We start from the raw sequence: 13,495 nt of genomic DNA on the forward strand, positions 1-13,495 counted from the left end.
CTGACTCCAATGCTTCCCACAGTTGTGTCAAGTTGACTGGATGTCCTTTGGGTGGCGGACCATTCTTGATACACATGGGAAACTGTTGAACCCAGCAGCATTGCAGTTCTTGACACAAACCGGTGTGACTTGCACCTACTACCATACCCCGTTCAAAGGCACTTAAATCTTTTGTCTTGGCCATTCACCCTCTGAATGGCACACACATGGCCCTGGGTCTGAAACCCGCCCTGTGCAATTAGATCCTGTGGACTTCCTGACGGGCTGACCCCGGGTGGGAAAGGTAGGAAACAACTCCACTATGCTGATCCTCAACACAGGGGCCCCACATGGGTGCGTGCTCAGCCCCCTCCTGTACTACTTGTTCACCCATGACTGCGTGGCCACGCACACCTCTACTCAATCATCAAGTTTGCAGATGACATAACAGTAGTAGGCCTAATTACCAACAATGACGAGACAGCCTACAGGGAGGAGGTGAGGGCCCTGGCAAAGTGGTTCCAGGAAAATGACATCTCCTTCAACGTCAACAAAATGGAGCTAATCGGGGACTTCAGGAATCAACAGAGAGAGCACGCCTTTATTCACTTCAATGGGACCGCAGTTGAGAAGGTGAAAAGCTTAAAGTTCCTCTGCATACACATCACTGACAATCTGAAATTGTCCACCCACACAGACAGTATGGTGAAGGCGCAACAACGCCTATTCAACCTCAAGAGGCTGAAAAAATGTGCCTTGGCCCCTAAGACCCTCACAAACTTTTACAGATGTACAATTGAGAGCATCTTGTCAGGCTGTATCACCACCTGGTACGGCAACTGCACCGCCCGCAACCCCAGGACTCTCTAGAGTGTGGTGTGGTCTGCCCAATGCATCACCGGGGGCACACACTGCCTGCCCCCCAGGACACCAACAGCACCCGATGTCACAGGAAGGTCAAAAAGATAATCAAGGACATCAACCACCGGAACCACGGTATGTTCACCCCCCTGTCATCCAGAAGGCGAGGTCAGTACAGGTGTATCAAAGCTGGGGCTGAGAGACTGAAAAATAGCTTCTATCTCAAGGCCATCAGACTGTTAAATAGTCATCTCTAGCCCACTACCACCCGGTTACTCAAACCTACACCTTAGAGGCTGCTGCCCTGTATACATAGACATGAAATCACTTGCCACTTTAATAATGGAACACTAGTCACTTTAGTAATGTTTACATACTGGTTTACTCATTTTGTATGTATGTACTGTATTCTACTGTATTTTAGTCAAAGCCACTCTGACATTGCTCGTCGTAATATTTATATATTTCTTAATTCCATTCTTTTACTTTTAGATTTGTGTGTATTATTGTGAATTGTTAGATACTACTGCACTGTCGGAGCTAAGAACACAAGCATTTCACTACACCCGCAAAAACATCTGCTAAATATGTGTATGTGACCAATAAGATGTATTTGATTTGACACAATCCATGTCACAATTGTCTCGAGGCTTAAAAATGCTTCTTTAACCTGTTTCCTCCCCTTCATCTACACTGATTGAAGTGGATTTAACAAGTGACATCAATAAGGGATCATTGCTTTCATCTGGATTCACCTGGTCAGTCTGTCATGGAAAGAGCAGGTGTTCCTAATGTTTTGTGTAGTCATTGTATACAGTATCTTGTGATGGTATTCCATTGCTACAAAACATGAATGAGGCTTTTTAGAGCATGCTAGCAAGGAATCTGCCACTATGGATTACTTTCTAGGAATCTATATAAACGAATGCATTGCACTCTCCAACACAATTATTATTGGGAAGATCTGATGTAGCCTTGGTGGGGCTGGGACCAGGGTTGAGTAGGTCTACACTAACATGTACAGTCCTGAGTCTAAAGATAAGCAGACCTTTACCGAGTACCAACTAGCAATCCTATTGGCTAGAGCAGGATAACACAAACGCTCAGCCAAAAAATATCTGCTCATTAGGCAGGCATAGAAAGAGTACTGAAATAGCCTACTCAAGTAGAAGTATTGTTATTTTTATGAAATTTTACTCAAGTAGAAGTAAAATTACTGGTGTAAAAAAAGTCAAAAGTACTCAGAGTACAAGTAATTGAGTTAATTTCCAAATGAAAATATTGACCTTCATAATTAGCTATTTTCGCTAATGTTACCTGAATGTTGTTACACATGATCTTTTCCATGCGTAACATTTTTAAAAGGAAGAGAGGAAATTATTCTTTAATAGGAACTAGGTTAGTTTATTTTATGAGTTACAACAATCTGTATGTAAAAAAATAAGGATTTGTTAAAAATATACTTATAACATTTTAAAATAAATTAAACATAAAATGTATTGATAAATAAAAAGCAATTAAAAATTAAGCCAGTCTTCAATATAATTCAGACTCCAGAAATAAACGTTTCTAATTCTTTCACCCATTCAATTCCTCATTCACCCCTCTGTTACTTGTTTGTTACTTGTCCATGTGACCAGCTGACATTCACTCACTCACCCATTCACCCTCACTCACTCAGTCCCTCTTTCCTCACTAACTCACTCACTGACTTAAAAAAAACTCTTTCACTTACGCACCAGGGGTGGAAAGAGTACTGATTTGGAAAAATACTGAAAAAAGTACAAGTACTTAGAAAAGCTACTCAATTACAATAACAAGAGTAGTTAGTTAGTTACTTTACACCTCTGTCTTCAGGACACCTCAACTCACCCTCTTGGGACGAGGCACTTTGGCGGTCCTCAGCCCGGACGCTACCGTCCCACCTATCCCCAGACCCCTTAGGGAATAAAGACCAGACAAACTCCAAGAAGTCCTCTCTTAGGTAGTGTTAGAGGTTAAGATTCTATGTGGTCCATTTTGTACGGGAGAATCTCACCTTATGAGAGTACTCTAATGTCTTAGGTCCATCTTATGTTTTGGGTCCATTTCATAGTACATTTTAATCATAGACAAGGGTAGGGAATTATAGATTGTGGACCTGCACATAGGGGACAATGCCTACCATTGATCAAACTCCAAGACTAAAGGTAACAATGGGAACCAGCTGGCTTCATGCACTCATGGCTTTGGGGCCATGGCTTTTTATCATTACTGTCTGTACACACCGCAGTGGATCTGTCCCACTCTCCCCAACAAAGTGTTTTCTGGTTTAGTTCTAACCTCAATGAAGGCTCTATATACAGTTGAAGTCAGAAGTTTACATACACCTTAGCCAAATACATTTAAACTCAGTTTTTCACAATACCTGACATTTAACCCTAGTAAAAATTCCCTGTCTTAAGTCAGTTAGGATCACCACTTTATTTTAAGAATGTGAAATGTCAGAATAATAGTAGAGTGATTTATTTCAGCTTTTATTTCTTTCATCACTTTCCCAGTGTGTCAGAATTTTACATACAATAAATTAGTAGCATTGCCTTTAAATTGTTTAACTTGTGTCAAAAGTTTCGGGTATCCTTCCACAAGCTTCCCACAATAAGTTGGATGAATTTTGGCCCATTCCTGACTGGGCCATTCCTGACTGTAACTGAGTCAGGTTTGTAGGCCTCCTTGCTCGCACACACTTCTTCAGTTCTGCCAACACATTTTCTATAGGATTGAGGTCAGGGCTTTGTGATGGCCACTCCAATACCTTGACTTTGTTGTCCTTAAGCCATTTTGCCACAATTTTGGAAGTAGGCTTGGGGTCATCGTCCATTTGGAAGACCACTTTGCGACCAAGCTTTAACTTCCTGACTGATGTCTTGAGATGTTGCTTCAATATATCCACATATTTTTTCTGCCTCATGATGCCAATTATTTTGTGAAGTGCACCAGACCCTCCTGCAGCAAAGCACCCCCACAACATGATGCTGCCACCCCCGTGCTTCACAGTTGGGATGGTGTTCTTTAGCTTGCAAGCCTCCCCCTTTTTCCTCCAAACATAACGATGGTCATTATGGCCAAACAGTTCCATTTTTGTTTCAACAGACCAGAGGACATTTCTCCAAAAAGTACGATCTTTGTCCCCATGTGCAGTTGCAAACCGTAGAATGGCTTTTTTTATGGCGGTTTTGGAGCAGTGGCTTCTTCCTTGCTGAGCGGTCTTTCAGGTTATGTCGATATAGGACTTGTTTTACTGTGGATATAGATACTTTTGTACCTGTTTCCTCCAGCATCTTCACAAGGTCCTTTTCGGTTGTTCTGGGATTGATTTGCACTTTTCGCAGTACGTTCATCTCTAGGGAGACAGAACGTGTCTCCTCCTTGAGCGGCATGACGGCTGCATGGTCCCATGGTGTTTAAACTTGTGTACTATTGTTTGTAAAGATGAACGTGGTACCTTCAGGTGTTTGGAAATTGCTCCCAAGGATGAACCAGACTTGTGGAGGTCTACAAAAAAATTATGAGGTCTTGGCTGATTTATTTTGATTTTCCCATGATGTCAAGCAGAGAGGCACTGAGTTTGAAGGTAGGCCTTGAAATACATCCACAGGTACACCTCCAATTGACTCAAATTATGTCAATTAGCCTATCAGAAGCTTCTAAAGCCATGACATAATTTTCTGGAATTTTCCATGCTGTTTAAAGGTACAGTCAACTTAGTGTATGTAAACTTCTGATCCACTGGAATTGTGATACAGTGAGTTATAAGTGAAATAATCTGTCTGTAAACAATTGTTGGAAAAATGACTTGTGTCATGCACAAAGTATATGTCCTAACCGACTTGCCAAAACTATACTTTGTTATTAACAAGAAATGTGTAGAGTGGTTGAAAAACAAGTTTTAATGACTATAGACACCTAAGTGTATATACATTTCCAACTTCAACTGTATGTGCCTGCCTTTGTACCTCCTTTTTTAGCCAATGGCTTTGGCGCATATCCAATGAGGAGTGTGTGTGGTTGGTGTCCATAGTGTTTTGTCTTTGTACTTCAAATACAGTTAGTATTGGTACTGTGACATTGGAGTGGGGGAGTGGCACAGCTTTCATACCAATGTCACATCCTTACCAATATCCTCAGTGTCATAAAGTATACTAGCCCCATGCTGTTGCTTTATGGATCACTATTTCACTCAATGTCAAAACTTGTTACACCTCAATTATTGGGAAGCACTCACTGACAGTTTTACATTGGAAAAAATTACAAAGGTCCTGTACAAATGAACCTGCGTCACACCCAAGCAGCCGAGCCGTGGGCCTAAAACCTCTCTAGTCACAGAGATGATGGTTGTGAAATACTCACATTGGTCATCACTTCTTTTTAAATGCTTGGTGTGACAAATGCTACACTTTTCTGACATTACAGGTGTGGCTGGCTGGGAAGTGAAAGGAGGTGGGTGTCAGCAAGCACCTTCTGTTTTTGTTTTGGAAAAGCGGGATTATCTCTAAACCATAATCATAATGCCAGGCCAGAACTAACCATTTTATAAAACTATAGAAAGATATGCTGTGTAATGGTAACACTTGTGGTTAAGTACTGTAACAATATGGTTGTGTTCGGGAGAGAGAAGAAGACAAACTATATGTTTCTGACAGTGACAGCCCTGTTGGAGCTGATGGTCAAAGAATGACGAGGAGACGATTTGATTGGGTAACTGGTTGGGAGTCCTGATGTGATTGACAGCTGTGTCACAGCTGTTATGAACATCCTGAGCACAAGCACACAGTCATGCCTGATTTTATAGACCCCAACTATCTGTCCCTCATGTTAAACTGGCTTTCGCAATCAGGATCTTAACACCAAGCAGATGAATCATTCAAACATCTGATCTTAAATATGAAGACACTATCACTTTGAGATAACGATCAGGCTGACACCAGCACAATAAATCATCAGCACCCATGAATTTGTGAGACAAAATAAGCCAAGTAGCCGATTACTGCCAGGCAGAAAGTACATCAGCAGTACACTGAGAAAACAGAGTTTTGTATTCTAGAGAACTAGATGTATTGATGAAGCAAGCAGAATGATATGACGCTCATCCAACCTTGCCAACATCTCCCAGTGCTGTGCTATCTCTACGATATGTGAGACTAACATCTGGTATGACTGACTTTTTTTGCTTTGGTTAGCACGTTCATAAATACACAGGGGAGTGTGCGAATGTAGTGGCTAGCAGCCCATTCCCCACAGGTCTGTCAAACACTAACCCTGGGTTTATCTGCATGAGCCCTTCCCCCAATGTCAGAAAGATAGAAACCCAGGGAAAGTTATTGAACAGTCCACCATGCCTTAGACAATGAAACCACAGGATTTGATTTCAATGAAACTACAGGCTTTTGACCCCTTTCTAAGGTTTTTTCAAAACCTGATTCAGTTGCTATTTGAAATGAAAAATAATGATTTTGCGGTTGTTCAACCTGTCTTGAAGCTATTTACTCAGATCGGCTAGATTACTGTTTGTCTTTGATGAGCTATGAAATCCAAGAGCACAGCTGAATTGTTATTGTCTTATTTCACAACATCCTGTGGTTTCATTGTCTAAGGCATGGTGGACTGTTCAATAACTTTCCCTGGGTATCTATCTTTCTGAGACGTGAGTTATTTCTCAGCCTTGTCCTCCCAGACCCCAACCTGGTCTCTCTGGATTGGTCATGTTGTGATTTAGGGAACACAGCTATAGGAGAATAACATACCGTGCCTACAAAGTATTCACACGCCTTGATTTTTTTCAAAAAAAAGGTGGGATTCAAAATTAATTTGTTTTAATTTTTTGTCAACGATCTACACAAAATATTTAATAATGTCAAAGTGGAAGAAAAATGTGTTAAAAATATTTGAAAAATAAAACACAAATACAGTGCCTTGCGAAAGTATTCGGCCCCCTTGAACTTTGCGACCTTTTGCCACATTTCAGGCTTCAAACATAAAGATATAAAACTGTATTTTTTTGTGAAGAATCAACAACAAGTGGGACACAATCATGAAGTGGAACGACATTTATTGGATATTTCAAACTTTTTTAACATATCAAAAACTGAAAAATTGGGCATGCAAAATTATTCAGCCCCTTTACTTTCAGTGCAGCAAACTCTCTCCAGAAGTTCAGTGAGGATCTCTGAATGATCCAATGTTGACCTAAATGACTAATGATGATAAATACAATCCACCTGTGTGTAATCAAGTCTCCGTATAAATGCACCTGCACTGTGATAGTCTCAGAGGTCCGTTAAAAGCGCAGAGAGCATCATGAAGAACAAGGAACACACCAGGCAGGTCCGAGATACTGTTGTGAAGAAGTTTAAAGCCGGATTTGGATACAAAAAGATTTCCCAAGCTTTAAACATCCCAAGGAGCACTGTGCAAGCGATAATATTGAAATGGAAGGAGTATCAGACCACTGCAAATCTACCAAGACCTGGCCGTCCCTCTAAACTTTCAGCTCATACAAGGAGAAGACTGATCAGAGATGCAGCCAAGAGGCCCATGATCACTCTGGATGAACTGCAGAGATCTACAGCTGAGGTGGGAGACTCTGTCCATAGGACAACATTCAGTCGTATATTGCACAAATCTGGCCTTTATGGAAGAGTGGCAAGAAGAAAGACATTTCTTAAAGATATCCATAAAAAGTGCTGTTTAAAGTTTGCCACAAGCCACCTGGGAGACACACCAAACATGTGGAAGAAGGTGCTCTGGTCAGATGAAACCAAAATTGAACTTTTTGGCAACAATGCAAAACGTTATGTTTGGCGTAAAAGCAACACAGCTGAACACACCATCCCCACTGTCAAACATGGTGGTGGCAGCATCATGGTTTGGGCCTGCTTTTCTTCAGCAGGGACAGGGAAGATGGTTAAAATTGATGGGAAGATGGATGGAGCCAAATACAGGACCATTCTGGAAGAAAACCTGATGGAGTCTGCAAAAGACCTGAGACTGGGACGGTGATTTGTCTTCCAACAAGACAATGATCCAAAACATAAAGCAAAATCTACAATGGAATGGTTCAAAAATAAACATATCCAGGTGTTAGAATGGCCAAGTCAAAGTCCAGACCTGAATCCAATCAAGAATCTGTGGAAAGAACTGAAAACTGCTGTTCACAAATGCTCTCCTTCCAACCTCACTGAGCTCGAGCTGTTTTGCAAGGAGGAATGGGAAAAAATTTCAGTCTCTCGATGTGCAAAACTGATAGAGACATACCCCAAGCGACTTACAGCTGTAATCGCAGCAAAAGGTGGCGCTACAAAGTATTAACTTAAGGGGGCTGAATAATTTTGCACGCCCAATTTTTCAGTTTTTGATTTGTTAAAAAAGTTTGAAATATACAATAAATGTCGTTCCACTTCATGATTGTGTCCCACTTGTTGTTGATTCTTCACAAAAAAATACAGTTTTATATCTTTATGTTTGAAGCCTGAAATGTGGCAAAAGGTTGCAAAGTTCAAGGGGGCTGAATACTTTCGCAAGGCACTGTATATCTTGATCACATAAGTATTCAACCCCCTGAGTCAATACAGTATAGAATCAGAGTAAATATATGTTTTCCTTGCCCATCTACACAGTACCCCATAATTACAAAGTGAAAATATGTTTTTAGACATGTTTGCAAATGTATTGAAAATTAAATACAGAAATATCTTATTGAAATAATTATTCACACTCCTGAGTCAATACTTTGTAGAAGCAGCTTTGACAGCCATGAGTCTCTCTGGGTAAGTCTCTAAGAGCTTTGCATACCTTGTGACAATAATGCTTGTACGAACTCGGACCCAGGCACAGAGAAACACAGCAGGCAGAGGTAAGGGTAAATCCAGAACATTTACTAAGGTCCTCACAGAGAAAACAAAGCAATAGCACACGAGCACACTAATCAAAACATGAGACCTAATCGAAGATCGCTGCCCATAGAGGAACCTAATAGCTAGGCAACAGGTGAACCGAGAGGGCAATCAACCACCGGTAAAACCAATAATAACAATCAGGGTAACCTGGACACTAGAAACAATGTAAGGGTGCCCTCCAGCAGTAACCTAAGGGAGCACACTCAAAAATGAAACAGACACTGTGACAGGAACCCTCCCCCCCACCCCCACCCCCCCTTAAGGAACAGCTCCTAACGTTCCACCAGGGGTGGCTGAATGTCGACGGAAGTCCCGAATGAGTCCGGGGTCCAGAATGTCCTGAGCCGGAACCCAGGATCGTTCCTCAGGACCGTAACCCTCCCTGTCCACAAGATGCTGAGTCCTATGCCGGAACTGATGACTGGAGAGGATGCGTCACACTGTGTAGGCTGGCTGTCGCGCTATCATGCGAGGCAGAGGTGGAGGCAGAGTGGCCGGAACCAGAGGACTGAATACCACAGGCTTGAGTCTGGAGATGTGGAAGGTGTAATGAACCCTCATGGACTGGGGAAGACGAAGACGATAGGCCACTGGATTGATGCGCCGTAGAACCTTGAATGGCCCAACGTACCGGGGAGACAACTTCCTAAGATTCCATGTGTAGAGGCAGATCCATAGTAGATGAGGCGTTGAGCGGAAGGGACCGCCACTTCAATCTCCTGATCAGGAAATGGGGGGGGGGGGGGGGCTGGTAACCGTACAACACCTGGAATGGTGACAGGCCGGTGGAGGAACACTGGAGAGTTTTGTGTGGGTATCCAGGGAAGGTGCTGACTCCAAGTGTCGGGGTTGGTGGACACACAGCACCGTAAGGCGGTCTCCAGATCCTGGTTCACCCGCTCCGTTTGACCATTGGACTGAGGGTGATATCCCATGGGGAGACTGGCTGATGACCCCAGAAGAGTAGAGAATTCCCTCCAGAATCTGGAGGCAAACTGGGGGCCCCGGTCGGAGACGATGTCCAGAGGAAGTCCGTGAAGGCGGAAAAGATGCTGAATGACTAACTGAGCAGTCTCAGTTGCTGACGAGGAATCTTGTTCCGGGAGCAGGTCGGACAAGCTGCCACGAAGGTCCGAGTGTCAGCCTCCGCCGAGGGTCACCAAAACCTCATCTTCAAAAATTCTAGCATTCGCTGCCCTCCCGGTTGAGAGGGAAGACGCGACAAGTGAGCCCACTTAAGTACCTTGAACCGTGCTCCAATAGGAACAAAAAGTCTGTTAGGTGGACAGCCATCTGGAACTGTCTCCCTACCATGCACCTCCCTCACTACAGTCTCTATACCCCAGGACACCTGCGCGAGGATGAGCGACCTGGGGATGATGGATCCTACACTGCCGATCCTCACTGGATCTGGGAAACTGGCGAGAAAGGGCGTCCTGCTTCACGTTCTTAGACCCGGGACGATAAGATAACGTGAATCTGAACCGAGTGAGGAAGAGAGCCCAACGAGCCTGCTGGGGACTGAGGCGTTTGGTTTTTAGTTGAGCGCTGAGACAGAACCGCACCCACGCCAACGTCAGAGGCGTCCACCTCTACCACAAAGGGAAGAGAAGGATCCGCATGAACAAGAATGAAACCATCGTTTCAGGTCCTGGAACAGCATACATGCCCAGCCGAGAACTTGGTGAGCGCTGTCAATGGCGCAGCCACAGAACTAAAGTATCTCACAAATCTCCCTTAGAAATGAGCAAAACCCCCAAAAACACTGGACTTGCTTGACAGTACTTTGCCGTGACCAGTTAACCATCGCTTCTACCTTTTGGGAGTCCATCCTTACACTGCCTTGAGACACAATGTACCCCAGGAAGGATATCTGGATAAGGGCTGATTTCAAGGTTTTACTGCTAACCTACAAAGCATTACATGGGCTTGCTCCTACCTATCTCTCTGATTTGGTCCTGCTGTACTCCTAATTGTTCCTAGAATTTCTAAGCAAACAGCTGGAGGCAGGGCTTTCTCCTATAGAGCTCCATTTTTATGGAGTGGTCTGCCTACGCATGTCAGAGACGCAAACTCGGTCTCAACCTTTAAGTCTTTACTGAAGACTCATCTCTTCAGTGGGTCATATGATTGAGTGTAGTCTGGCCCAGGAGTGGGAAGGTGAACGAAAAGGCTCTGGAGCAACGAACCGCCCTTGCTGTCTCTGCCTGGCCGGTTCCCCTCTTTCCACTGGGATTCTCTGCCTCTAACCCTATTACAGGTGCTGAGTCACTGGCTTACTGGGTCTCTCTCATACCGTCCCTGGGAGGGGTGCGTCACCTGAATGGGTTTAGTCACTGATGTGATCGTCTTGTCTGGGTTGGCGCCCCCCCCCCCTTGGGTTGTGCCGTGGCGGAAATCTTTGTGGGCTATACTCAGCCTTGTCTCAGGATGGTAAGTTGGTGGTTGAAGATATCCCTCTAGTGGTGTGGGGGCTGTGCTTTGGCAAAGTGGGTGGGGTTATATCCTTCCTGTTTGGCCCTGTCCGGGGGTGTCCTCGGATGGGGCCACAGTGTCTCCTGACCCCTCCTGTCTCAGCCTCCAGTATTTATGCTGCAGTAGTTTGTGTCGGGGGGCTAGGGTCAGTTTGTTATATCTGGAGTACTTCTCCTGTCTTATTCGGTGTCCTGTGTGAATTTAAGTGTGCTCTCTCTAATTCTCTCTTTCTCTCTTTCTTTCTCTCTCTCGGAGGACCTGAGCCCTAGGACCATGCCTCAGGACTACCTGACATGATGACTCTTGCTGTCCCCAGTCCACCTGGCCGTGCTGCTGCTCCAGTTTCAACTGTTCTGCCTTATTATTATTGGACCATGCTTGTCATTTATGAACATTTGAACATCTTGGCCATGTTCTGTTATAATCTCCACCCGGCACAGCCAGAAGAGGACTGGCCACCCCACATAGCCTGGTTCCTCTCTAGGTTTCTTCCTAGGTTTTGGCCTTTCTAGGGAGTTTTTCCTAGCCACCGTGCTTCTACACCTGCATTGCTTGCTGTTTGGGGTTTTAGGCTGGGTTTCTGTACAGCACTTTGAGATATCAGCTGATGTACGAAGGGCTATATAAATACATTTGATTTGATTTGATGTGATATCTGAGGTACGTGAAACTTTTCGGCTTTCACGAACAAGTGATGAGAGAGGAGTCTTTGAAGGATATTGCAAACATATTGGATGTGTTCAACCATGGACCTGGAGAAGATGAGGATGTCATCCAGGTACACAAACATGAACTGGTGAAGGAAGTTGCGCAGCACATCATTAACTAGGGCATGGAAAACGGTGGGAGCATTAGTAAGTCCAAACGGCATGGCCTGGTACTCATAATGTCCATTAGGGGTGTTGAATGCTGTCTTCCACTCGTCTCCCTGTCTGATGCGCACCAGATTGTACGCGTTCCCTAAATCCAATTTTGAGAAAACCGTAGCTCCCTGTAGTCTCTCAAAAGTTGACAACTAAAGAGGAAGAGGTTAACAGTTCTTGATGGTAATGTTATTTAAACCCCAGTAATCGATACAAGGATGTAGTCCCCCATTCTGTAGCTGAATAGGCATGGTGAGTTGCTTCACCTTCTCAGACCCTAGGGGTTGGCCATCCAGCGCAATGACCCACAATGGAATGTCCAGCTCAATGAGAGGCAGTGTGGGGGAAAGAGATGAGGTAGTCATTAAAAAATTATGTTAATACACTAATATTGCACACAGAGTGAGACCATGGAACTTATTTTGTGACTTGTTAAGCACTTTTTTACTACTGAACTTATTTAGGCCTGCCATAACAAAAGGGTTGAATAGTTATTGGTTCTTTCCCTAGGTGTTATTGACTGTTTGTGTTTCATGTCTGTACGGTACTCGTGTTTCTTGTATTGTTCCATGTTCGTTTATTCATTAAATATTCACTCCCTGTACTTGCTTCCCAACTCCTAGCGTACACATTATAGAATAACGCCTCACCAAAGGGAAGCAACAGCGATTTTTTTATTTCTTTTTTACTGGTGACGTCGGGTCCAAGGGCCTCTGCCATAGCTGTCTCGTCAGGCTTCCTGATGTCGGCATCCTGATGTCTCAGCTGGCTCGACAGGATCTCAATTCTTAGTTTTCCCGTCAAGCGTCTGTGGCCGACGCTACCGAGGATGCCTCAGCTAGCTCGTCAGGCTCTCATGCCTCAGCCGGCTAGTCAGGCTCCCATGCCTCAGCCGGGTCGTCAGGCTCCCATGCCTCAGCCGGTTCATCAGGCTCCTATGCCTCAGCTGGCATCGACAGGTTCCGCGCCTCAGCAGAAGCGATCGGCCCGCTTTTGGTCCCCAGGACCGTCCCTCTGGTTGGGGTCCTGCGGCTAGAGTCGCATGTCAGGGTGGGGTTACTGTCAGTATATTCCCTCTCCGGTGCACGAGGTCACCAGTCTATTATTACGCACACCTGTCACCATCGTTACGCGCAACAGCGCCTCATCAGACTCACCTGGACTCCATCACCTTCCTGATTACCTTCTTTATAACTGTCATTCCCTTTGGTTCTTTCCCTAGGCGTTATTGACTGTTTGTGTTTCATGTCTGTACGCTACTCGTGTTTCTTGTATTGTTCCATCTTCATTTATTTATTAAATATTCACTCCCTGTACTTGCTTCCTGACTCCTAGCGTACATGTTACACTGGGTCACACTTTTTTTGGGATAGTTTGGATTTT

The sequence above is a fragment of the Oncorhynchus clarkii genome, chromosome 6 (genome assembly GCF_045791955.1).
Source record: "Oncorhynchus clarkii lewisi isolate Uvic-CL-2024 chromosome 6, UVic_Ocla_1.0, whole genome shotgun sequence".
Taxonomy (NCBI): Eukaryota; Metazoa; Chordata; class Actinopteri; order Salmoniformes; family Salmonidae; genus Oncorhynchus; species Oncorhynchus clarkii.